Genomic DNA, 16,250 nt, shown 5'->3' on the forward strand with positions numbered 1-16,250 from the left:
GAGCAGCCACTCGGCCAGAAGAGACACTGTGTCTGGGTAGCTGAAAACCTGGGAGGCTCTGGGTAGGTCATGCAGCCTCTCCCGGCTCAGCTGCAGTGTGCCAAGGGCAGATGCCACCCTGTGTCCCACGGCTTTTCCCTTAGAGAAAAAAAAAACAACAAGAAACTGTCCAAGCCAAGCCTGGAGTTGACCCCATCCACTTACGTCCACTTACACAAATTCAAAGTTCGGAAATTTGCTGAGACCATTGTTCAGAAGCATTAGCAAAACTTTAAAAATTGCTGAGCACATCTGGGGTGTTTTAACTTAGTATTTCCATTCTTATCAGAAGGAAGGAAGGCTTTATATCGCTTTATTGTTAACAGCTGTACTCTGAGATTATAACATACAGGTCTCTGCCTCTAATAGCTGAAACAGCAGTTTGTAAGTGTACTTTAAGGTAACAGAGATGGATTTCTTTTGTTAAAAACATGGCTCTGGAACACCAGTTCTTCTATTAGATGGCCCCTTGTCAATGGCTTATTCCCTTGGCATCACATTGGAGAAGAAACATCCTAAAATTCGTATGCTGGGTGAAGAATATCTCTAGTAGATGAGTAAAAATGACAGCATTTTCCCCTGCTCATCAAATTGACCTCTTTCTTCTGTATCCAAATATAACTCCTTTTGCTTTTTTGAGTTAAATTATGCACAATTACAGCAAAACACTATTCTGAGTTTTGTCATGCATAGTAATTTCATGATTAGTACTTAGGATGTCTTCACACTTGGGTATTTACAAGTTGATTAAATGCCTTGGTTACCTACTTGGATAGCAGTTGTTACAAAGTTGCAGCATTTTGAAGGGAGAGGCTTTCTTGTTTCTTTCTAAAAATCTCACAGTGCTGCAGAAAAGGTACGAATGTGGGAACCTTGGCTGCAGTGATGAACCAAGTGCAGGCAGCAGCTTTTCTTCTCAGTTTTGCTCCCCGGTGCAGCATTTCCCTGCTTGGGACCTGAGCTCCTCTGCTCCGCAGCGGCTGGGCTGTAGTTGTGTTGGGCAGTGCCACTGCTCAGAGGTATCTATAGCTTATGGTAGTAGTATAGGATTGAAAGGGAAGAGCAGGCATGATGCAGCGAAGAGGCAAGTGTCGGTGCTTCCTCTCCTTGTGCTGGAGCTCAGGGATGGCAGCAGTTCCTTTCCTACGCCCGTGGGCAGGGCTGTGTCAGGGCTGCTGGCACTAGCATTTAGAAGATCAGTCTGCCAGCAGTTAAAATGTACTCTCTTCTGTGAAAGTGCTGGTTCAGTTATCTGTCCCTAAGAAATCCAGAAGTGAAAGTCTGCTTTAAGAAATTTCACCTTCTGCTTTCCTTAGCAGGGGTTGCAGTTTAGGCTTGAGAATGCCTCAGTGGTGCCGCACATTCGTTTTCTTAGGAAGCTAGAAAGTACCTCTCTCCTTCCCAGAGAAAGATGTAGTCATTGCTGTTTAAAAGGAGAAAATACATTAAAATAACAGTCTCATAGTTGAGGGAGTTTTATCTAGCTGCCCTGGTTTTTATGTTTGGTGGCATTTTGGGGCTGATCTGAGATTATATGGGCTTCCACCTTCTTTCCAAAACCAAATAGTGTTGCAAAACTGTTTGTTGTGTTGTTTGTGGGTTTTGTTTTGTTTGTTTGTTTTTTAATTTCTTAGCCATTCAGTAGGATAAATGTCCCTTCCACTGTCTATATACAGCCCGGCATCAATATTGTATACATTATAACGTTTATGTATATTTACCGTGGCTGAAGACTGATGTTCTCGAAGTGTTACTACTCCCCCTGCTGGTGTATTGTAGTCATGGCACGTAGATATTCACCCGGCCTTCCAGTGGTAAACTGCTTACTATTTGAATTCATGAGGATGACTTTATGGAGAGACACAGCAAATTTTAAGAGTATAGGGTCTTGTCACCTTTCTTACATCGTCTGACTATTAAATGAATAGAATGACTTTCACTTCTCTTCTTGATTTACACAGGATTGGACCTCGGACGTGTAGACTTACCAGCATATTTTTATTTGTGGTGGGAGCTATTTAAACAATGGCATGATAACTATTTTAGCTGCTTTGTTTTTCAGAACGATTAATTCCCCCAAATGAAAAATCAAAAAGGCTTGGAGACATTTGGGTAAAGATTTACTGATATTGCTGTATTATGGGATAATAATGATAATTAATTATCTGAACCTTAAAATCTGGAATTGTTTAACATGTTAATCGTGGGGGGTTTCAGGCCCCATGTGACCGATGAGATCAAGTGTTACTATAACCCCACTTTCAGGTAAAATCAATTCCTCATCATGCAAATAGAAAAGTGTGTACAGCTCTTTTGCCTCATTGTACGAATCGTGAAAATATTAATTTACAGACAAGAGATGATAAAGAAGCTAGACCAGCTTTTTAGGGAAATTGGGACCTTTACAAGAAACTTGCTGGGTTTTTTCTTCTTTTTTTTCATACCTTGAGAAAAGGTAACAGAAACAACACAAAGCTACGTTTCAGGAATTCCATCAGCTGCAGCTCAAAATAATAGTCTCCTCCTGCATCTGGTGTTGCACTGGAACAGCTTTCACATGATTTTATATAAGTAGGACATAATTTTGTTACTTGCTTGCTGAATGGTAATGGGCTGCATGGGGCCAAACACAAAATCTGCTGGGTGCAGTTACCTGGTCTCCAGCAGGTAACCAAAAGCAGATAGCAAGGGAAGAACGCAGGGATAAAGCAAACATTGGTGGTCCCTCCTTTCCCCAGGGCTCTCCCAGTTCCACTTAGGTAATACTCTAACGAGATTTCAGAATAACTTTTTTAAAAACGAATTTTTTTTAATCCTTGTTCTTTGGAGCATGGCCCAGCATGGAGGAAAGTTGGTGTTGTTTCTGGGAATGGCACTGAAATATAGCAGGACTTTAGGAAAGGTGCAGGCAACTGCCCACGGAGTGCTGGTGCCCTGGGCAGTGGTAAAACTTATACAGTGAGATGAGACTTATGGGCGCTACAGAGTCTAGTCTTGTCAAGCCACATCAGAGCTTGTGACGTGCGCCCCTCTGGCTTCTGAACACTGAGCCGGAGATGTAAAATCTAAATCTCAGCTTTTAATTTTCATTGTAGTAAACCAAACCATTTCATACAGGGTGCTTTGTCTTCTTTTGTGTAGGCTGTCCAAGGTGTTCTCACCATGCAGGGGCTGTGGAGGTGCCTGACAGGGACTTTTTCTGGTTAAAGCAGGTGAACAAGTCGGGGGAGACTGTCACCCCCATCCTGTCATCTGTCACCTCAGGACTATGTCTGACAGGATACACTGCTCTTATTCTGCTTTCTGCTACAAGCAGTGGATTTTCCTTTCTCAGGACCTGACTTGAAGCTCATCTGTGGGGGAGTCTTTTCCTTATGCCTATTTAAGAGCATTCCTGTTTAAGGAATAACATTATCAAGTTAAGATAGTTAAAATATAAATTGAGACTTTTTTTATTGTTTTTCTGCCTGGCTTTCTATGGCAGATTGGGAAAAATATTTAAGAGATCTGTGTCTGCAAAGGTTTCTGTTTGAATGGGTTACCTTGCCTCTTTTTTAAAAAAAAAAAAAACAACAAAACCAAACACTTTAATTAAACCCCCTGAGGCTAAATGTGGCTAGTTGAAGGCACTATGGGATTGTAATCCAGAAACACAGAACTAATTTCCTTGTTTTACTTTTAAATTAGTTTTTTTTCCTGTTAACTAAAATTGAAATGTTTCAATTATGAATAATGCCAGGAAGAACTAGCACACTTGAGTGGGTTTAATGAATTGTGTGTGTTCTTGCTGCTTTGTGAACGTGTACGTGGCGGTGGAGTTTCTGAGACCTGTCACTTAATATATACTGACGTGCATGTTTTATTTATGATGTATTAATTTTAACTATCCTAGCTTTTTTGTTTTATGAGCAAGGTTTCTGTAAAGCCCTAAGATCATTTTAGTATGTTCAGAAGAAATTTCCATAGACACAACTGTAGAGCTTTGTGTCTCATGAAAGTGTAAGAGTAGCATGTTTCTTGTCTACATTTATTAGCCTTAAGAAGGCACTGGATTTTTCTGTCATGATTGAGAAAATGCTGAAGTGTGGTTTATTCCTTCCTCTGGGTAGACAGTCTGCATTTATGGTCCTTGATGTTGTATGTCGATTCTAACCAATATTGGATAGCCAATGTTGAATAGGAACAGAGAGACAGCAATGTAAGTACTCTGCTGCTCTGCTAGAAGTTGAGAACAGGTACCAACAATAAAACTGTACCTTTTTTGACAGTAATTTGAAAGGTCAAATTGTAATTTAGAGCATCTTAGTATTGGTGTTTGTCGTTTTTAAGGAAGCAAAATTTCCCTAGGAGATTTGAACTTACTTCAGTGCATTTTTATGTTGTCTGCATTTGAACAATTTGTTTCTTTTGCCGTGTCTTTTTTTTTGTTTTACGAGCTGTTCTTCTGTAAGAAATTGCTTACTAAAAAGCTATGTTTTAAGCCTTCAATTTAATGTTCCAGAGGAATATATGAGTACTTTTGACTAAAAGCTCAGTTTTACAGAAACCTGCGAGCACGTAGGTGAATTGGTTTTCTAGTGAACATCATTGATTGCAATAGTGCGAAGATGGTGAGTGTAGCAAAGAAAATTAATGTGGTAAGGTTATTATAACATTAGAAAAATTATAAAATATAATTCATGCTAATTAAATGCGGAGACAAAAAAATATGTTTTCACTGAAGTGAAATCCTCTTAAAAAAACCCAAAGCACCATAGCAGACAACAATATTACTTAAATTAGTCATTGTTGGTCTTTTAAAATATGACCCAGAGCTGTTTTACAAACTGACGGCAATTGTCAGTGTGAGATTCTCCACATTAAAAGCCAAAGAAAACATCTGAAAAAAATGGGAGAACTCCTATTTACAGAAGAGCAATTAATAGTTTTGAAGTGGCATCTGTGTGTGTGAGGAGGGTATGTGTGTATAAATACATGTATATACACACATAGTTTTCTTCTGTATTAAGAACAGTTTGTGAATCTTCAGCTTTCACCTTAATGAGTAGCAGTTGGTATCTTTTCTGTGTTTTCTCTAATTTCACAAATTTAAAATGTTTGAGGGACAAAAAAAAAAAAGGGGATTTTTTTTCTTTTGGAGGTGTTTTTGTTTTCTAAGAGCTCATTTGTAAGCAAAATTTTCTTAAGTACATGTTTTCTTCTGCTTACATCTTCGGAGAAAGTAACTGTGCAGATGAAGCTATGTGCGTGCCCTTCAGCCGTGTTTGCTCCAGCGAGTAGGTGGGCTGTCCTGGGGAAGGAATGACTGATTTCAGATGGGCTTCCGTGTGGGGTGAGGGATTTGTAGCAAGAGGCAAGAGTTGTAGGGCTGGCCCAGAGTTAATTCTCTCTTCTACTTTTGCAGCATCACCACTCAGTGGCAGGCAGCTCTTAGAAGCAGCAGAATGTATCAGTTCGTTGCATGTTGTGTAATTTAAACAACCCACCACGAAGCTGACTATGCACTTCTCTTGAGCTATAGGAATATTCATGTTGACTTTGATGCTACCTATGCAGGAAAAGACCGAAGAATTTGGAGTCATGTTTCAAATAATAAGGCGGATTTTATGGTAACACAGTGATTTATTTTTTTCTGTTTGGTTTTTGGTTTGGTTTTTTTTGTTTGTTTGTTTTCGGTTTTTTTTAGGTAGAGTTTGGTTGGCTGTTTTGCTTTGTTTTCTGTAAACAAAACCAAATTAACTAGCAAAACAAAAAAAAGATGTTTGAGATACTGAGAACCAAAACTGCGTAAGGGTTGGAAGTGGCTGTGAAAGTTATTTGGAATTGGACTTTGTCACTAGGGGGCACTTAGTCACACAAAATTTTCTGTGTGTGGGTTGGGCTTTTTTTTGTGTAAAAGCTTCTTTCTTTAAAATATCTTCTAAAAATAACTGTTGAGACATCTTTTTTATTATTGATTCAGGAGTATGCATGTATAGCTAAATGTCTGCAAACAGAGTGTCAGGGCAGAGATCTACAGTGAAGTATTTCCTCTGGGATAGGGGAAGCTATCTGTGCACAGGATTTAGTGCAAAAACTACTCAGGCTAAAAATATACCAAAAGGCTGCTCAATTAGTATTGACTTAATTAATAAAACCTGAACTGGAATGATTTACCATATTTAGCAGCGGGGGTATGTGTGTGTGTGTACAATCACAAATACAGATATGTTTCTTGAGTATCAAAATCTCTCTGCTATACTTTTGCAAATGCAAAAACTATTGTTAAAACCAAACAAAAACAGAGCCGTGATTTACACATATCGATTCCGAAGCACCTAAAATACCAAGTGGAGTGCACTTTTAATCAACGAATTTAAAATTCTTGACATTTCGTTGCAAACCATCTAGATTCATTATGCTCTGAGGGTGGTTTGTTTTGCCAGACCCCGCTGTACCCCAGTGCTCTTCTGATGCTTACGGTTCACTTGCAGCCTGGCCACACACGGTATTGGCAGCTCCCGATCCGCCTGTAAATCTGTCTTTGTGTTGAGAAATAATGCATTTTTCCTACTGGCTGCATGGCTGTGAGAATTTGCCACAGGGGGTCTTCTCTCCATACCCCTCTGATGGATACACAGCGTCAGTGGGCTGGAGAGGGAGCCAAGGGGTGCCCCAGGTAGGTGGAGTTTGCTGTAATTTTTCTGGTTGTTACTGCCAATCACAGAGAGTAAAGAAGTCACTCGGGGACCACGTCTGCCAGGCCAGCTTAACGCCAAGGCATGCAGAACGCAAGTATTAGTTTACACATACTTCCAGCAAACACGGCGTGTAGTTGTAGCGTGCCTGTTTGTCAGCGTTGTCCTCAGCTGCTGACCAAAGCCAGCCATGGAAGTCCTTGGTTCAGTGCTGCCTGGGTTTTTTTTAGCTGTCTGGGCAGTCTGACAAGTTAGTTACCAAATTATTCAGCTGTAGCGAGAGGATGGAGCCAGGGGTGAATATTCCAGGTGTGAACCTGAATGAGTCTGGGAATGGGAAGGGATGGTAACAGCCAGACCACTCATGACAGAGCTTGGGAAGAAGAACCAGCAATGACAAGGACCTAACATGCTGGAAGTATATGGGGTTTTGTTTTGTAAAGTGGTTGCCTCAGATCAAGTCTTTGTTGGAAGCATACTGAAGCTTGGACGTATAAACAGGTTCAAGTAGCTACATACCTAAGTGGGCATTTATATTTCCCTGTATCTCCTGCCTCACATGGAGGGAATGCTACTGTGGTGCATTTTGGAAGACCTGCAGGTGGGATAATAAAATCGTAACAACTTGCCGTGATTTCCTGTATCTTTTAGTTTTAGAACCATTGGTCACAATTAATGGATATGTATACCCAGATACAGCATTGCCTTTGCATTCATGGACTTGAGGCCACATCTGGCTCTCTGAGTGTCCTCTTCATGGCGTCTGTCCCTCCACAAATGGACATGGCAGTATTTTCTATTCTGTAGGTCAGAAGGAAGCAGCATTGAAGTCCAGAGGTTAGTGCATATGTGTAACCTCTAACAAAACCCAAGAGAATAGGTTTCCTGTCAATTCTCTATAGCTAAGGAATTTCAAACAGTTCTCTTGGGCAAAACTGAGAATTTAAAGTGCAAGTCAGACATGATAGCTGTGGATTATAGTAGCATTGCTTATGCTGAATGGCAGGTCAAAAATATCGAGACAAACTTTTTCTGGGTCCCCATTCATGATGCTGGCTATATTCTGTGGCTTATAGGAACTTTGTCCTTTGTGGTGCAGTCTTATCTGTGCAGGCAGCAAGGTCTGCCCTTCTGTAGTATGTGCCAGGTGCTCAGATGGCCTTTGTAAGTGTTTCCCTGCACAGATCATATTGCAGGACAAAGATTTACGAGCTGAAATTCTTTTTTTCTCTGTCAGTCACGGTGAACTTCACTGCAATGCGGCTCCCACCACATTTCCTGGGAAGATAAGGTGGACATCTGAGTTCAAAGTCTAACTGAATGTTGTGAAGGGAGATTTAAAATTAGGCTTTATGAAAACAGGATAGAATTAAGTAAGAAATAAGTATCTGCACATTTCACAATGACATTCCCTCATGTAGCTTGCAACCTAGAAGGGAATAACACTTCTTACTCTTGTAATCAAAAAGAAATAGATTAGAAATCAATTATAATCAGGGTGGGTTTGACCAGCTTAACTATAAGACTGAGAAATTAAAAACTGGAAAGTGAAGTTTTCTCTGTGTGCTTGCTGCTTAGGCATTTTAAGTGAAGCAGGTAGAGGGCAGTAGGTGCTAATATTCAGGATATCTTCTCCGTTGTACAGGTGCTGGGCAAATCGCTTGGCTGGTCTTCAGCCGGGATTGTAGGTAACCTGGTTTTACATCGAAATAGACTGGGAGCTCTCACACAGTCTGTTAACACAAGTCAGCAGTTGGAGCTGTAACATCTTCGACTGCTAAAAGTGGGCCTTTTGGTGGGACTTAAGAATGAGCAATGAAAATAGTGCAGGTGTTGATTTGGGGGGTTCTCTGTGCAGGTGAACCTTAAAGCTGACAGGTGATTTTTGGCTAGCATAACTGAGCTATTTAGTGTTTTGTGCAGATTTTGTTTTTCGCTTCTAAAATAAATGAAGTGATAAGCATTATTTGCCATGAAAATGAATCTCTGGAAAAAGAATTTCATTTCTTCCTCTAGAAGGAGAAAAAACATAGGAGGACTACTATATGAACAAGGCTTAATTAAAATGTAATTGTATTTAATCAATGCAGTATAATTAGAAATAGTGCTTAAGAGTTCAGTTTAATGGCTTTTGGGCTATTTGTATTCTTTAAATTAATATCTGCTTTGTGAACAAAAACCCAACACAGTGCAGTTCTCAAAAAGGCTCGTTTGTTTTTCTCTAGTGATTTTTGTGCAGTTCCAAGGGAGCAAAACCAAATCCAGCAAATTGACAGGTGGTAAAAAATTCCTGTAATACCTCCTAAACACTTGGCATTTCCAGCCTGTGGCATGGAAGAATAGTCTGGTGTTAGCATGTGGCTTAGGTTACTGTGGGTCAGTCGCTTGCTTTCGGTACACTTTCTAGGTAACTTTGGAAGTCACTGAGGCCGCTCTGTTTATTTATTTTTCTTTGCACACAGAGCCTAATACTTTCAATATTCAGTAAGTCTGTTCTTCCTTTTCCTTGGAAATTTATCTAAGTACTGGTCCATCTCCTGCGGTTGGAGGTCTGTATATCAGCTCAACAGGAAAGGTATGACACCCTGGTAGGTAGGGCATCCCCCCCAGAGCAGAAGGACATCACTGTGCCCCTTCGGGAAAGGAGGGAGACATGCTCTCCCATATTTAAGGTCTCCCACATGTGCTCTAACAACAAAACTGTAGGATCAAAAAGAGCATTGCTCTGAGACCACACTCTAGCACGGTCCCTGAAAGCACAACCAGTAGAGGGGAAACATTTAATTTGTGAATATTTTCAGGGGAAACCTGAAGAAGCTTAGGTATAAATGAGCTGCTTCACTGCTCAGCATTGCCAGGGTTTAGGGGTCCTTGGCATGACCAGAGGACCGCTTTTATATGTTCGTAGGATTTGAGGGGTGAAAAACAGCACAGTAAATACTTTGTGTGCCTGGGGGTCAAGAACTGAGACTGATTTCACCCCGCTGTTCAGAGCAGCGCAGGATAAAGAACACAGCTTTGCCATGTCAGTACGCTGTGGTGGATGCACTTATTGAGGGTGTCCAGGCTCTGAAGCATTGTAAACTGGGCCTGTTTTTTAGCATGTTGCGCTGTTGCGCGTGACAGCGGCAATACTGGATGAGGCCAGAGCTCTGTCTTGCTCAGTATCCTAGCAGCAAAGTGAAACCTCTTCATGTGACTTTCCCAAACTCCAGCAGTTTGTGTTTCAGGGACTTCCTGCGCCAGAGGTGGTTTCTGTTTGCTTAGCAACCCCCAAAGGACTTCCCACCTCTCAGCTTGTTTGGTTGTCCCCTGAATCCATGTAAAGTTTTAGCAGCCATTAACATCCCCTTGCTAAGAGTTCCCGAGTTTCCTCTCCCAGCTGTGTAGAGAGCTGCTTCCTCATGTTTGTTTTGAGCCTGCCATCTGCCTGCTTCATCTGATGCCCCCAGCCTTGTGTTAGAAGAGGCAGCAGTCGGTTCTGATTCACCACTTCCACGTCACTTAAGATCTTACAGATCTCTATCATACCTCCTTTGAATCATTGCTTTGCTTTGCCAGGTTTTGTAGCTGTTGCTCCTTGTAAGCCAGTCTGTACTTCCAGTCCACCACCTTACCCTCTTTTGTTCTTCTCCAGTTCTGTACGTGAGTGGAAGGATCAGAATCGCTTATAGTATTTGACATGCAGGCGTGTGTATATACAGAAACAATGGTTTCTTTTCATTTTTCCTTCAGTCTTCAGTTTGCTTTCTTTAACTTGTGAGCAACGGAGATGACGTTTACACAGAAGTTTTACCACCCCAAGATCTCAGTCCTGAGCAGCAATGTGCTCAGAACTCATTTCAGAGTCCAGCACTTACAAGTTCTGATTGAAAGTTTTCCCCTAAATGTTCCCTAGCATCACTTTGCATAAATTGCACTTCATATGTCATTTTATTACCAACTTACTCTTGTAAAAGGTTCTTTAGCTTCCATAATTTCTGACCCAAATAATATCATCAACAAACATTGTCATCTCGCGGTTTGGTCCCTTTTTTGGGTGATTGTAAGAACATGTTGAAGAGCATGGGTGTCCTCAACATGAGGCAGTGCGACTCCACTGGTGACTTTCTTCCGCAGCGAGAATTAACTGTTCTCTGTCATATTCCTGTGCTCTGTTTCCCATCTTTTAAACATTTGCTTTTCTAAATCTGTGCAAAGATGTTCCCTCCAGTTCTGTGCCTGTTAAGTTTCCGTAAGAAATCTTGTGAGAGAGACCTTAGCAAATACCTTTTTGAAAGCCAAATAGATAATGTATCTGAGTATAAAGAAATACGGAGTCCCATACAATGCAATCCCCGAAAGAAAATAGCAGGCAATCAAGAGACGTTACTGTTGCTGATCTGAACTATTCAGTCACTTGCGACAAATCGTAGTGTTCTGGTGCTGACGGTTCAGTAGCAGCTGGGCAGATGGGGGCTCTGAGGATATGGATTTACAGCAGGTTTATGCTGATCCATCTGTGAGCTTCCCCAGAAGAGGGCTTCTTGCCCCCACTTGTTCCCAGCCACACTTCTCCATCTGCACAGCTAATGTGGCTGATCTGAGCGGATATGGTTGAAAATCAGCCTATTAAGCAAGATGATAATTTTTAGCTGAATCAGGACTGTGATGCGACTTGGCCCCGCAATGCAGCTGCACTAGTGCTAGCTCAGGGGAGGAGGAAGAGCACGTCACTACAGCTGCAGCAAGAACCAGGCTCTCCGTTTCTGCCAGGCATTGAGCAGCTTAAGCCAATCATGAAACCAGACCCTAAGAAAAGTTGTCTGTCTGTAGCTTGTCTAAAGTGGTATTTTTAGCTAAGATTATTTGGGTGTTGAGTATGAGTAGGTGGTTGCGTAATGGCGTTTGTTTTCCAGCAAAGAAGTAAGAGTCCATGTTGCATTAATGTAATTGTTCTATTCTCTTCTCACAAATGAGAACTAATAATTGAGGGATTTCTTTATGACTTGCTTTCTTTGTGCCTGTGTGGCTTTCTCCTGTGATCAGTAAGCCTTGCTTCCATTATTCCAGTGGGTTTGTTAACTATGTTTAGCAAGTTTGGTGCTATACGGTGGCAATCAGCAGTGTTTCCATTTTTTGCTGTGATCCTGGGAGCTAGTTATCTGTAATCCAAAGAGCAAAAAGTATTGTTGAAAGTAAGGGTTTTACTGATATGTTTGTATGAACAGAAGCAATCTGAAAGTGTGAACTGTTTGCAGTTCAGCTATTCCAGAGTCTCTGGCTGTACATTTAATTATCCACCCATTTAAAAATGCTGACCACTCCCTTCACTCCCTGTAAGCAACATTAAGATGTAAAATTAATTTTTCTGAAGATTTGTATCTCATATACTTGCAATAATTGGGCCTAGCCTTTATATTGTAAACAAACCAAAGTACACAAATCACTTTAATTATGGTAATAGGTCAATATATTAGTGATGCCCAAAAGTTGTGTCAGGGGGTGGATGCTCAATTATCACATTTTCTGTTTTAGATTCCCTCAGAAGGCAGGAAATTCAGTCCTGTCAAATTGGGTTTTTTACTCTTCACTAATTATTTCAGTAATAGCAGTTGGTGTGGCTTTAGTCCAGAATACTTCCTAATCTGAAGAGAATTTTTCCACAGTTCCTTTGTGTTTCTTTTCACATTCTTTAATTAGATTTCATAAAAAGAACTGCGTCCATTATAAATAAATACTAAAATTAAGCTAAATAGAAATATGCCTTTTCCCCTTAATCTGTGGAAATATGTGAAGACCTTGTCCCTGCCATTAGCAAGAAGCCAATAACAAGTTTTGTTGATAATCAGATGCAGTATGGACTGTGTTCTCCTGTCAGAAGAAAAGACAAATGTCTCATCTGGAGAGCTCAATTCAGTAGAAATTAGTAATTTACATAGGAATAAAAGTACCATATTATGACTATGTCGCTTAGTATTTGCTGAAGCTACCTTGGTCAGTAATTTACATGCCGATTCATGTCAGGGACGCAGGATTATTTTTTAATGCCTTCACTGGGGAAGAATAAACAAGGTGGGTTTTTTCAGTCGGAAAAAAATATTTGAATCAGTTGATGCTAAGAACTGTATTGGAATTCCTTTTTCACCTTTGCAGAAGACACATTAATCTTACTCTCTCTTTGGGGTATTGTCGTTGCAACCAGTACACACCCATGGTTTGCAAACCAGGACTGGGTAGACTTGTCTCTTAAATCAGTCTGCCAGTCATGAAAACGGCTGCAATTTTAGCTGTAAATTCTGTGTCCCCTTGCTGTACCTGGCATGGCACATCCTACAGGAAAATTACTTAGCTTGTTTTCTGAAAGCTGCTATGCAAATAGTAGTTGTGTGCTGTACGGTCACGTTGTTCTCATAGGTCTCCATAAAACTGCACCTGCACATTTTATGGATGCAAATTGTACCTAGGTACCAGCTTTTGGTACATACATATGGTCCTTTGCAAGCAGCAACAGTATATTTTGTGGGCAGAAAATGCTTGTGTGTACAAAACCTGCAGGTGTGGTTTTAAAGTCTGTTTGACAGTTTGCCCTTTGTGCATGAAAAAGGTGTGCTCTGCCTGAGGATGTCTACTCAGACTCTGCCCAAGTGATCAAATTGATACAGTGCATCATTTATGCTTTTGGTGTTGGGGTACTTTGCAGTTGCTGGGTACTGGGTACCACCTTACTGCTGTTATATTCAGTCTCTGTTTAATTAAAAGGGAACATTTCACCATGTTTTCAGTGACATATGTGAGTTCAGTTGTCATAATGATTTCTCCAGCTGAACTTGCTTCACCGCCCCTGCCGCTTTCCACTTTCGAGCACTGCCAATATCCAAGTTGGCGTAGCAAGGATGGCACACAGAGGGAGGCACAATGGGCATTTCTAAAGTAAGCAAAAGGCTCCTGCCAAAGCAGATTCTAGTGCTGTTTGTTAGGCTTGGAGCATCAGGGTTTCTCACCTGCAGGAAAGGAGGCAGTTGCAATTAGCCACAGTATGTGCAATATACACTCAGTTGCTACTTGGCTAGCCAGAGTTAGTGGTGGGGCAGATTGCAAGCTTGAGCTGCAGGTTTGGCTTTAAAGACATTAAGCATACAAAATTATTTTATTTTATTTTATTTTATTTTGCAAAAGCATAAATGTGCTTTCATATAGTGGTGGTGAATCCTTTACAGACTGGCCTTCACAATTGGGTTTGGGTTTTTGGGGAGGTGGTCTCATAAGACCTTGATCAAACAACTACTAGCAGCTCTCTCTTACATGAATTTTCTTTTACTTCTACCCATAAATTATTGTATCTTTTTTTTCCTTGTCAATATTGCAGATACGGTTTGAATTTTCTGATGTTCAAATGACTAAAATGTTTTTAAATGTCTGTTTTCTTGTTGAGGATTGCTTGTGCATCGTTACAGCCCTTGCTTGTGAGGAGCTCCTTGAAATACCACCCATTTAGTACTGTTTTGAAAAAAAATAAACAGCACCCAAAACCGAACAACAAAAAACCCAAGCAGTACTAAAGTTGTGTAAGCAGAAAGTTTGGTATAGATGTTTTAATAGGAGTATAAGCTATCTTTACCTGAGAACCTTATTTCTTTATAACAATAAAAATTGAGTGTCCATAATCTTTCCTTAGAATGGAGAAACAGTGGGAAGAAGAGGTTTTACAGTGCTCTAAACATGAAAAATTGTCTCAAATAACAATAGGCAAATAAGTAGCCTTTGGTAATGTAACCTCCTTTGGTAACATTTCCATAAGGTAGTCATCAATGACAAACGTAAAAGCTGTGTGTTCTCTAATAATTGACATTGACATATGAAAAATTGACTCCTAAGATTAAATACTCCTGTCAAACTATCCAAATCTATTTGAGAACTGAGTCTGTAGCAGTGGTTTGAGCTTCCCACCCTCCCTTCTCTCTCCCCGATTTCTTCTGAGTAGCACAAACCTGAACCCTTGTGCATCTTGGATTCATATTACATTCTCAGCCATGGATGACCTTTTACAAATGACTTCTAATAACTACAGCTGGATTCAAGCACAAGAGTTGGGCGCAAAAGGTCGTACTCTAGTTATACAAAAGTAGATAAATTTGTACTCCCTGCAGCAACTGATTGCTGTAGGTGTTTGGTTTGTATTTTGACCGATCTTAATTCAGAGCCATGCACTAAGAAATGTTATGTTCTGGCTTTGTTTCTCTTTACCTTTCTCCTCCTAGTTTTCTTTCCCTATAAAATTATCCTGTTCAGAGAATTTTTTTAGTTTTCCAGGTGGTAAGGTCCTATTTCAAATCCCTCCTATTTCACTTTTTCCTTTTCCCCTCTGTTCTTTACTTGTGGATTAATTCCAGACTCTCCTGCATGTAACCTTCCTTGTAAACAGGAGTAGTGTCTTTCTGTAAGTGTCACATTCTCATTGGGGAATATTTTACTTCCAAATGGAATAATTTCAGGGAAGTTATTTGAGGCCAGTGTGCTAAGACCATGCCTTAAAGTGGCACATTTAGACCTTAAACAAAGAAACATGGCAGATTCAAATAAGTATAGTTTATTTATGTTGGCATAACTCAGGATGAGTAGTAAATTGAAAGAATATTTGCTCTCATCACCACTGGTCACTTCCTGGCCTTATGTTGTATAGACAATTCATCTTCTTTTTATTTTTGAAATACAGAAACTGTAGACTAAGGCTTCCCATGGAGACTTTGCTGTGGGATTCTCCTTTGTAATTAATGCCAAGAAGCTAGATTTTTCCACCCCTGTTAGGGCTTGCTGCATGCTCCTCTTGCACACACCACTGCTTCTGAGTCACACCAGAGAAGCTTTGTAGCTCAGCTGTTTGTGGTGCGGTTGTCCTAGCAGGTAAGTCAAAATAAGTGGACGTAACCCTGTAGGAGCTTGTGTGCTGCTTCCCATCGCTACTGGCACCTTCAACTGTCATTTCCAGGGTATTCTAATTAAGATTATATGGAGATAGTGTGTTTCAGAGATGGGTATCAACTCCTCTTCACTACAACTGAAAAACCAACAGCTGACCTTCTTTAGGATATGCCAGGTTGGATGGTCATGACTCCATGTGAATTTGCCTCAACATGGTTAATCTGACTGCCAATTTCAACTGCAGTCACATTCCTTGTCTGGGTGAGGGCGACCATATGTTCTTAATATGGACAGAAACCAAGCAGGAACCAAACCCAAAGCCAAACTACTGCAGTGTTCCAGCCCTACTGTGAGTGCAATGCAAAGCTCCAGCTACCTAAGACCATAACAGGGTATATTACAGAGAGAGCCGTATGTCCACAGCTTTATTTCTAGGGGGGGTCTGTGTATGTAGATTCAAGCTCTAGTTGCTCTCCATGGTCTTTTCCATTATGACAGCTCTTACTGTGCTGTTCTTAGAGTAAACACCAGATAGTTTTCCTTCAGCAGAAAAAAACAGGGTCAGCCATCTCTCATTTAACACACGCTAAGGACCTTGTATAGGAAACTGCAATGGACCAGCTGATGGGTGAA

The 16,250-nt window shown here is 40.6% G+C and overlaps 1 protein-coding gene across 7 annotated transcripts in view; it reads left to right on the top strand.

Moving 5' to 3' along the window:
- Positions 1 to 16,250, top strand: part of CHST9 (carbohydrate sulfotransferase 9) — a gene marked incomplete at its 3' end in the record, with an annotated part of 115,050 nt that overhangs the window by 72,248 nt on the left and 26,552 nt on the right. Inside the window, exon 1 of one of the 7 annotated variants that reach the window (XM_080382036.1) lies at positions 1 to 16,250. This exon is cut by the window's left edge and continues 16,002 nt beyond it; it is cut by the window's right edge and continues 12,161 nt beyond it. The exons of the other annotated variants lie outside the window; for them this stretch is intronic. 7 annotated transcript variants of the gene reach the window in all.

This window comes from Falco punctatus, assembly GCF_963210335.1.
Source record: "Falco punctatus genome assembly, chromosome: 3".
Lineage (NCBI taxonomy): Eukaryota > Metazoa > Chordata > Aves > Falconiformes > Falconidae > Falco > Falco punctatus.